This window comes from Syngnathus leptorhynchus, unplaced genomic scaffold (assembly GCF_054491065.1).
Source record: "Syngnathus leptorhynchus isolate UIUO unplaced genomic scaffold, UIUO_Slep HiC_scaffold_86, whole genome shotgun sequence".
NCBI classification, from domain to species: domain Eukaryota; kingdom Metazoa; phylum Chordata; class Actinopteri; order Syngnathiformes; family Syngnathidae; genus Syngnathus; species Syngnathus leptorhynchus.
In genome coordinates this window covers 202,501-211,937 of record NW_028232053.1, presented here as the reverse complement: position 1 = coordinate 211,937, position 9,437 = coordinate 202,501, and positions in this window count along the sequence as shown.

Genomic DNA, 9,437 nt, shown 5'->3' with positions numbered 1-9,437 from the left:
TGATCTTGTGCAAAAAGCCGCTCCCGAGCTCCAGCTGGAAGTGTAAAAAGAACCAGGCTGGATAAAAAAAAGAACCGGGCTGGATCAAAAAAGAACCGGGCGACCCGTTAAAATTGCTGAGCCGAGGTCCTGGAAGCCTAACACGGCGTGATCTTGTGCAAAAAGCCGCTCCCGAGCTCCAGCTGGAAGTGTAAAAAGAACCGGGCTGGATAAAAAAAAGAACCGGGCTGGATCAAAAAAAGAACCGGGCGACCCGTTAAAATTGCTTAGCCGAGGTCCTGGAAGCCTAACACGGCGTGTTCTTGTGCAAAAAGCCGCTCCCGAGCTCCAGCTGGAAGTGTAAAAAGAACCAGGCTGGATAAAAAAAAGAACCGGGCTGGATCAAAAAAGAACCGGGCGACCCGTTAAAATTGCTTAGCCGAGGTCCTGGAAGCCTAACACGGCGTGATCTTGTGCAAAAAGCCGCTCCCGAGCTCCAGCTGGAAGTGTAAAAAGAACCAGGCTGGATAAAAAAAAGAACCGGGCTGGATCAAAAAAGAACCGGGCGACCCGTTAAAATTGCTTAGCCGAGGTCCTGGAAGCCTAACACGGCGTGTTCTTGTGCAAAAAGCCGCTCCCGAGCTCCAGCTGGAAGTGTAAAAAGAACCAGGCTGGATAAAAAAAAGAACCGGGCTGGATCAAAAAAGAACCGGGCGACCCGTTAAAATTGCTTAGCCGAGGTCCTGGAAGCCTAACACGGCGTGATCTTGTGCAAAAAGCCGCTCCCGAGCTCCAGCTGGAAGTGTAAAAAGAACCGGGCTGGATAAAAAAAAGAACCGGGCTGGATCAAAAAAGAACCGGGCGACCCGTTAAAATTGCTTAGCCGAGGTCCTGGAAGCCTAACACGGCGTGATCTTGTGCAAAAAGCCGCTCCCGAGCTCCAGCTGGAAGTGTAAAAAGAACCAGGCTGGATAAAAAAAAGAACCGGGCTGGATCAAAAAAGAACCGGGCGACCCGTTAAAATTGCTTAGCCGAGGTCCTGGAAGCCTAACACGGCGTGATCTTGTGCAAAAAGCCGCTCCCGAGCTCCAGCTGGAAGTGTAAAAAGAACCGGGCTGGATAAAAAAAGAACCGGGCTGGATAAAAAAAAGAACCGGGCGACCCGTTAAAATTGCTTAGCCGAGGTCCTGGAAGCCTAACACGGCGTGATCTTGTGCAAAAAGCCGCTCCCGAGCTCCAGCTGGAAGTGTAAAAAGAACCGGGCTGGATAAAAAAAGAACCGGGCTGGATCAAAAAAGAACCGGGGGACCCGTTAAAATTGCTTAGCCGAGGTCCTGGAAGCCTAACCCGGCGTGATCTTGTGCAAAAAGCCGCTCCCGAGCTCCAGCTGGAAGTGTAAAAAGAACCGGGCTGGATAAAAAAAGAACCGGGCTGGATCAAAAAAGAACCGGGGGACCCGTTAAAATTGCTTAGCCGAGGTCCTGGAAGCCTAACCCGGCGTGATCTTGTGCAAAAAGCCGCTCCCGAGCTCCAGCTGGAAGTGTAAAAAGAACCGGGCTGGATAAAAAAAAGAACCGGGCTGGATCAAAAAAGAACCGGGCGACCCGTTAAAATTGCTTAGCCGAGGTCCTGGAAGCCTAACACGGCGTGATCTTGTGCAAAAAGCCGCTCCCGAGCTCCAGCTGGAAGTGTAAAAAGAACCAGGCTGGATAAAAAAAAGAACCGGGCTGGATCAAAAAAGAACCGGGCGACCCGTTAAAATTGCTTAGCCGAGGTCCTGGAAGCCTAACACGGCGTGATCTTGTGCAAAAAGCCGCTCCCGAGCTCCAGCTGGAAGTGTAAAAAGAACCAGGCTGGATAAAAAAAGAACCGGGCTGGATCAAAAAAGAACCGGGCGACCCGTTAAAATTGCTTAGCCGAGGTCCTGGAAGCCTAACCCGGCGTGATCTTGCCCGAAATTCGGCCTCTATACTTCCATTTTAGGTACCAGGCGCTCATAGTGTGTTGGTCCCACTAGTCAGTGTACTGGTCCCACTCGCTAGTGTACTGGTCCCCCTAGTCAGTGTACTCATCCAGTTACCCCCCGTTTTCCAAAACACCATCGGCACGTATAAGGGGGGGACTCCTGAGAGAGATGAGGTATATGGCAGCGCAACACCAATCCGCTCCGCGCTGGTTCCCATGTCGGCTACGGATGAATAAAACCAGCCTGTCCCCCCTGGAGCTCACGAGACACGGAATTTTTTCTAAGTGCCAACGGCTCTTCCGAGCAAACGTGTCCGCTCCGGCTGGTTCCCCCGTCGGCCTCGAATGACGAAAAATGCCGGTCTCCGCCCGGAGCTCATGACAAACGAAAAATTTTCTAAGTGCCAACGGCACTAGCGAGCGAATGTGTCCGCTCGGCGCTGGTTCCCGGGTCGAACCCGGAAGACAAAAAACGCCGGTCTCCGCCCGGAGCTCATGACAAACGAAAAATTTTCTAAGTGCCAACGGCACTAGCGAGCGAATGTGTCCGCTCGGCGCTGGTTCCCGGGTCGAACCCGGAAGACGAAAAACGCCGGTCTCCGCCCGGAGCTCATGACAAACGAAAAATTTTCTAAGTGCCAACGGCACTAGCGAGCGAATGTGTCCGCTCGGCGCTGGTTCCCGGGTCGAACCCGGAAGACGAAAAACGCCGCTCTCCGCCCGGAGCTCATGACAAACGAAAAATTTTCTAAGTGCCAACGGCACTAGCGAGCGAATGTGTCCGCTCGGCGCTGGTTCCCGGGTCGAACCCGGAAGACGAAAAACGCCGCTCTCCGCCCGGAGCTCATGACAAATGAAAAATTTTCTAAGTGCCAACGGCACTAGCGAGCGAATGTGTCCGCTCGGCGCTGGTTCCCGGGTCGAACCCGGAAGACGAAAAACGCCGCTCTCCGCCCGGAGCTCATGACAAACGAAAAATTTTCTAAGTGCCAACGGCACTAGCGAGCGAATGTGTCCGCTCGGCGCTGGTTCCCGGGTCGAACCCGGAAGACGAAAAACGCCGCTCTCCGCCCGGAGCTCATGACAAACGAAAAATTTTCTAAGTGCCAACGGCACTAGCGAGCGAATGTGTCCGCTCGGCGCTGGTTCCCGGGTCGAACCCGGAAGACGAAAAACGCCGCTCTCCGCCCGGAGCTCATGACAAACGAAAAATTTTCTAAGTGCCAACGGCACTAGCGAGCGAATGTGTCCGCTCGGCGCTGGTTCCCGGGTCGAACCCGGAAGACGAAAAACGCCGGTCTCCGCCCGGAGCTCATGACAAACGAAAAATTTTCTAAGTGCCAACGGCACTAGCGAGCGAATGTGTCCGCTCGGCGCTGGTTCCCGGGTCGAACCCGGAAGACGAAAAACGCCGGTCTCCGCCCGGAGCTCATGACAAACGAAAAATTTTCTAAGTGCCAACGGCACTAGCGAGCGAATGTGTCCGCTCGGCGCTGGTTCCCGGGTCGAACCCGGAAGACGAAAAACGCCGGTCTCCGCCCGGAGCTCATGACAAACGAAAAATTTTCTAAGTGCCAACGGCACTAGCGAGCGAATGTGTCCGCTCGGCGCTGGTTCCCGGGTCGAACCCGGAAGACGAAAAACGCCGGTCTCCGCCCGGAGCTCATGACAAACGAAAAATTTTCTAAGTGCCAACGGCACTAGCGAGCGAATGTGTCCGCTCGGCGCTGGTTCCCGGGTCGGACCCGGAAGACGAAAAACGCCGGTCCTCGCCTGGAGGTCCCAGCAAAATCGGCGAAAAAACGACTAAGTGTCAACTTTCGAAAAAACGGCTAAGTGTCGACTTTCGAAAAAACGGCTAAGTGTCAACTTTCGAAAAAACGGCTAAGTGTCAACTTTCGAAAAAACGACTAAGTGCCCACGGCTCTGCGGGGCTTGTGAGTCCGCCCCGCGCCGGTTCGGCGGTCGGCCTCAAAAAGCAAAAAATCAGCCTCTCTCCCTGGAGCTCACCAAAAATTTGTCGAAATTTTTCTAAGTTCTCCTCGAGGTACCAGGGGGTGAGGTACCCGGGCTAAGGTGCAGTACCTTTTTTGGTCTTCAGGTGCGCCAGAGTACAATGAAATGGTCCCAGTAGTCAGTGTACTCATCGACTTTCCCCCCGTTTTCCAAAGCACCTCGTTTACGAGTATGGAGGAGATGGTGCTGGTCTCCCCACGGCGTCGGACACGCCGTCCTCGACAGCACAAGGTCGGATAGAAGACCTGGAAAGCGCCGTGGCACGCGCTGGAGGTGGGCACTTTGGCGAAAAAACGACTAAGTGTCAACTTTCGAAAAAACGACTAAGTGTCAACTTTCGAAAAAACGGCTAAGTGTCAACTTTCGAAAAAACGACTAAGTGTCACCTCTCTGAAAAAATGGCAAAGTGTCGCCTCTCTGAAAATTTTCTAAGTGCCCACGGCTCTGCGGGCTCGTGCATCCGAGCCGCGCCGGTTCTGCAACCGGCCTAGAATGACGAAAAATAACGGTCTCCTCCTGGAGCTCACAGCCAATTGTGGCGAAAAAGTGGCAAAGTGCCCACGGCTCTGCGGGCTCGTGCATCCGACCCGCGCCGGTTCTGCAGCCGGCCTAGAATGACGAAAAATAACGGTCTCCTCCTGGAGCTCACAGCCAACTTGGCAAAAAGTTTCTAAGTGCCCACGGCCCTGCCGAGCTTTGGCGTCCGCCCAGCGCCGGTTCCGCAGTCGGCCTCCAATGACGAAAAATAACGGTCTCCTCCTGGAGCTCACAGCCAACTTGGCAAAAAGTTTCTAAGTGCCCACGGCCCTGCCGAGCTTTGGCGTCCGCCCAGCGCCGGTTCCGCAGTCGGCCTCGAATGACGAAAAATAACGGTCTCCTCCTGGAGCTCACAGCCAACTTGGCAAAAAGTTTCTAAGTGCCCACGGCCCTGCCGAGCTTTGGCGTCCGCCCAGCGCCGGTTCCGCAGTCGGCCTCGAATGACGAAAAATAACGGTCTCCTCCTGGAGCTCACAGCCAACTTGGCAAAAAGTTTCTAAGTGCCCACGGCCCTGCCGAGCTTTGGCGTCCGCTCAGCGCCGGTTCCGCAGTCGGCCTCGAATGACGAAAAATAACGGTCTCCTCCTGGAGCTCACAGCCAACTTGGCAAAAAGTTTCTAAGTGCCCACGGCCCTGCCGAGCTTTGGCGTCCGCCCAGCGCCGGTTCCGCAGTCGGCCTCGAATGACGAAAAATAACGGTCTCCTCCTGGAGCTCACAGCCAACTTGGCAAAAAGTTTCTAAGTGCCCACGGCCATGCCGAGCTTTGGCGTCCGCTCAGCGCCGGTTCCGCAGTCGGCCTCGAATGACGAAAAATAACGGTCTCCTCCTGGAGCTCACAGCCAACTTGGCAAAAAGTTTCTAAGTGCCCACGGCCCTGCCGAGCTTTGGCGTCCGCTCAGCGCCGGTTCCGCAGTCGGCCTCGAATGACGAAAAATGACGGTCTCCTCCTGGAGCTCACAGCCAACTTGGCAAAAAGTTTCTAAGTGCCCACGGCCCTGCCGAGCTTTGGCGTCCGCCCAGCGCCGGTTCCGCAGTCGGCCTCGAATGACGAAAAATGACGGTCTCCTCCTGGAGCTCACAGCCAACTTGGCAAAAAGTTTCTAAGTGCCCACGGCCCTGCCGAGCTTTGGCGTCCGCCCAGCGCCGGTTCCGCAGTCGGCCTCGAATGACGAAAAATGACGGTCTCCTCCTGGAGCTCACAGCCAACTTGGCAAAAAGTTTCTAAGTGTCACATCTCTGAAAAAACGGCTAAGTGTCGACTTTCGAAAAAACGGCTAAGTGTCAACTTTCGAAAAAACGGCTAAGTGTCGCCTCTCTGAAAAAACGGCAAAGTGTCAACTTTCGAAAAAACGACAGAGTGTCGCCTCTCTGAAAAAACGACTAAGTGTCGACTCTGAGAAAATGGCAAAGTGCCCACGGCTCTGCGGGCTCGTGCATCCGACCCGCGCCGGTTCCCCAGCCGGCCTGAAATAAGGCAAAACCAGCCTCTCCGCCTGGAGCTCAGAGCCAACTTGGCGAATATTTTCTAAGTGCCCACGGCTCTGCGTGGCTACGGCGTCTGCCCAGCGCCGGTTCCTGGGTCGAACCCCGAGGACGAGGAATGCCGGTCTCCGCCTGGAGGTCCCAGCTTAATCGGCGAAAATTTTCTAAGTGCCCACGGCTCTGCCGGGCTCGTGCATCCGACCCGCGCCGGTTCCCCAGCCGGCCTGAAATAAGGCAAAACCAGGCTCTCCCCCTGGAGCTCAGAGCCAATTGTGGCGAAAAAACGACTAAGTGTCAACTTTCGAAAAAACGACTAAGTGTCAACTTTCCAAAAAAACGGCTAAGTGTCGACTTTCGAAAAAACGGCTAAGTGTCAACTTTCGAAAAAACGACTAAGTGTCGCCTCTGAAAAAACGACTAAGTGTCGCCTCTCTGAAAAAACGACTAAGTGCCCACGGCTCTGCGGTGCTTGTGAGTCCGCCCCGCGCCGGTTCGGCGGTCGGCCTCAAAAAGCGAAAAATCAGCCTCTCTCCCTGGAGCTCACCAAAAATTTGTCGAAATTTTTCTAAGTTCTCCTCGAGGTACCAGGGGGTGAGGTACCCGGGCTAAGGTGCAGTACCTTTTTTGGTCTTCAGGTGCGCCAGAGTACAATGAAATGGTCCCAGTAGTCAGTGTACTCATCGACTTTCCCCCCGTTTTCCAAAGCACCCCGTTTACGAGTATGGAGGAGATGGTGCTGGTCTCCCCACGGCGTCGGACACGCCGTCCTCGACAGCACAAGGTCGGATAGAAGACCTGAAAAGCGCCGTGGCACGCGCTGGAGGTGTCACTGTGGCGAAAAAGTGACTAAGTGTCAACTTTCGAAAAAACGGCTAAGTGTCAACTTTCGAAAAAACGGCTAAGTGTCAACTTTCGAAAAAACGGCTAAGTGTCAACTTTCGAAAAAACGACTAAGTGTCGCCTCTCTGAAAAAACGGCAAAGTGTCAACTTTCGAAAAAACGACTAAGTGTCAACTTTCGAAAAAACGACTAAGTGTCACCTCTCTGAAAAAATGGCAAAGTGTCAACTGCGAATGTGGTGGTGCATGGAAGGAAGTGGAGGACGGCCGCCTCCTTAAACACAGGCCGAAGAGGAGCGTCAGGGCCGGCTCCTTAAACACGGACCGAGTGTCGCCCTTAACACAGACCAAGCGGAGGACGGCCGCCTCCCTAAATACAGGCCGAACCGGAGCGCGAGGGCCGCTCCTTAAACACGGACCGAGTGTCGCCCTTAACACAGACCAAGGGGAGGACGGCCGCCTCCTTAAACACAGGCCGGAGAGGAGCGTCAGGGCCAGGCTCCTCAAACATGGACCGAGTGTCGCCCTTAACACAGACCAAGGGGAGGACGGCCGCCTCCTTAAACACAGGCCGGAGAGGAGCGTCAGGGCCAGGCTCCTCAAACATGGACCGAGTGTCGCCCTTAACACAGACCAAGGGGAGGACGGCCGCCTCCTTAAACACAGGCCGGAGAGGAGCGTCAGGGCCAGGCTCCTCAAACATGGACCGAGTGTCGCCCTTAACACAGACCAAGGGGAGGACGGCCGCCTCCTTAAACACAGGCCGGAGAGGAGCGTCAGGGCCAGGCTCCTCAAACATGGACCGAGTGTCGCCCTTAACACGGACCAAGGGGAGGACGGCCGCCTCCTTAAACACAGGCCGGAGAGGAGCGTCAGGGCCAGGCTCCTCAAACATGGACCGAGTGTCGCCCTTAACACGGACCAAGGGGAGGACGGCCGCCTCCTTAAACACAGGCCGGAGAGGAGCGTCAGGGCCAGGCTCCTCAAACATGGACAGAGTGTCGCCCTTAACACAGACCAAGCGGAGGACGGCCGCCTCCCTAAATACAGGCCGAACCGGAGCGCGAGTGTCGCTCCTTAAACACGGACCGAGTGGAGGACGGCCGCCTCCTTAAACACAGGCCGAACAAAATGACACAAAGTGTCAACTGCGAATGTTGTCCATCCAAGGAAGGAGCGTGATGCCCGGCCGGCTCCTTAAACACAGGCCGAGAGTCGCCCCGGACGGTCCGCCTCGCGGCGCCCGTCTGCTCGGATAAAATGACACAAAGTGTCAACTACGAATGTTGTCCATCCAAGGAGGGAGCGTGATGCCCGGCCGGCTCCGAAAACACAGGCCGAGAGTCGCCCCGGACGGTCCGCCTCGCGGCGCCCGTCTGCTCGGATAAAATGACACAAAGTGTCAACTGCGAATGTTGTCCATCCAAGGAAGGAGCGTGATGCCCGGCCGGCTCCTTAAACACAGGCCGAGAGTCGCCCCGGACGGTCCGCCTCGCGGCGCCCGCCCGCTCGGATAAAATGACACAAAGTGTCAACTACGAATGTTGTCCATCCAAGGAAGGAGCGTGATGCCCGGCCGGCTCCTTAAACACAGGCCGAGAGTCGCCCCGGACGGTCGCCTCGCGGCGCCCGTCTGCTCGGATAAAATGACACAAAGTGTCAACTACGAATGTTGTCCATCCAAGGAGGGAGCGTGATGCCCGGCCGGCTCCGAAAACACAGGCCGAGAGTCGCCCCGGACGGTCCGCCTCGCGGCGCCCGTCTGCTCGGATAAAATGACACAAAGTGTCAACTGCGAATGTTGTCCATCCAAGGAAGGAGCGTGATGCCCGGCCGGCTCCTTAAACACAGGCCGAGAGTCGCCCCGGACGGTCCGCCTCGCGGCGCCCGCCCGCTCGGATAAAATGACACAAAGTGTCAACTACGAATGTTGTCCATCCAAGGAGGGAGCGTGAGGCCCGGCCGGCTCCGAAAACACAGGCCGAGAGTCGCCCCGGACGGTCCGCCTCTCGAGGCGCCCGCCCGCTCGGATAAAATGACACAAAGTGTCAACTACGAATGTTGTCCATCCAAGGAGGGAGCGTGATGCCCGGCCGGCTCCGAAAACACAGGCCGAGAGTCGCCCCGGACGGTCCGCCTCGCGGCGCCCGTCTGCTCGGATAAAATGACACAAAGTGTCAACTGCGAATGTTGTCCATCCAAGGAAGGAGCGTGATGCCCGGCCGGCTCCTTAAACACAGGCCGAGAGTCGCCCCGGACGGTCCGCCTCGCGGCGCCCGCCCGCTCGGATAAAATGACACAAAGTGTCAACTACGAATGTTGTCCATCCAAGGAGGGAGCGTGAGGCCCGGCCGGCTCCGAAAACACAGGCCGAGAGTCGCCCCGGACGGTCCGCCTCTCGAGGCGCCCGCCCGCTCGGATAAAATGACACAAAGTGTCAACTACGAATGTTGTCCATCCAAGGAGGGAGCGTGATGCCCGGCCGGCTCCGAAAACACAGGCCGAGAGTCGCCCCGGACGGTCCGCCTCGCGGCGCCCGTCTGCTCGGATAAAATGACACAAAGTGTCAACTACGAATGTTGTCCATCCAAGGAGGGAGCGTGAGGCCCGGCCGGCTC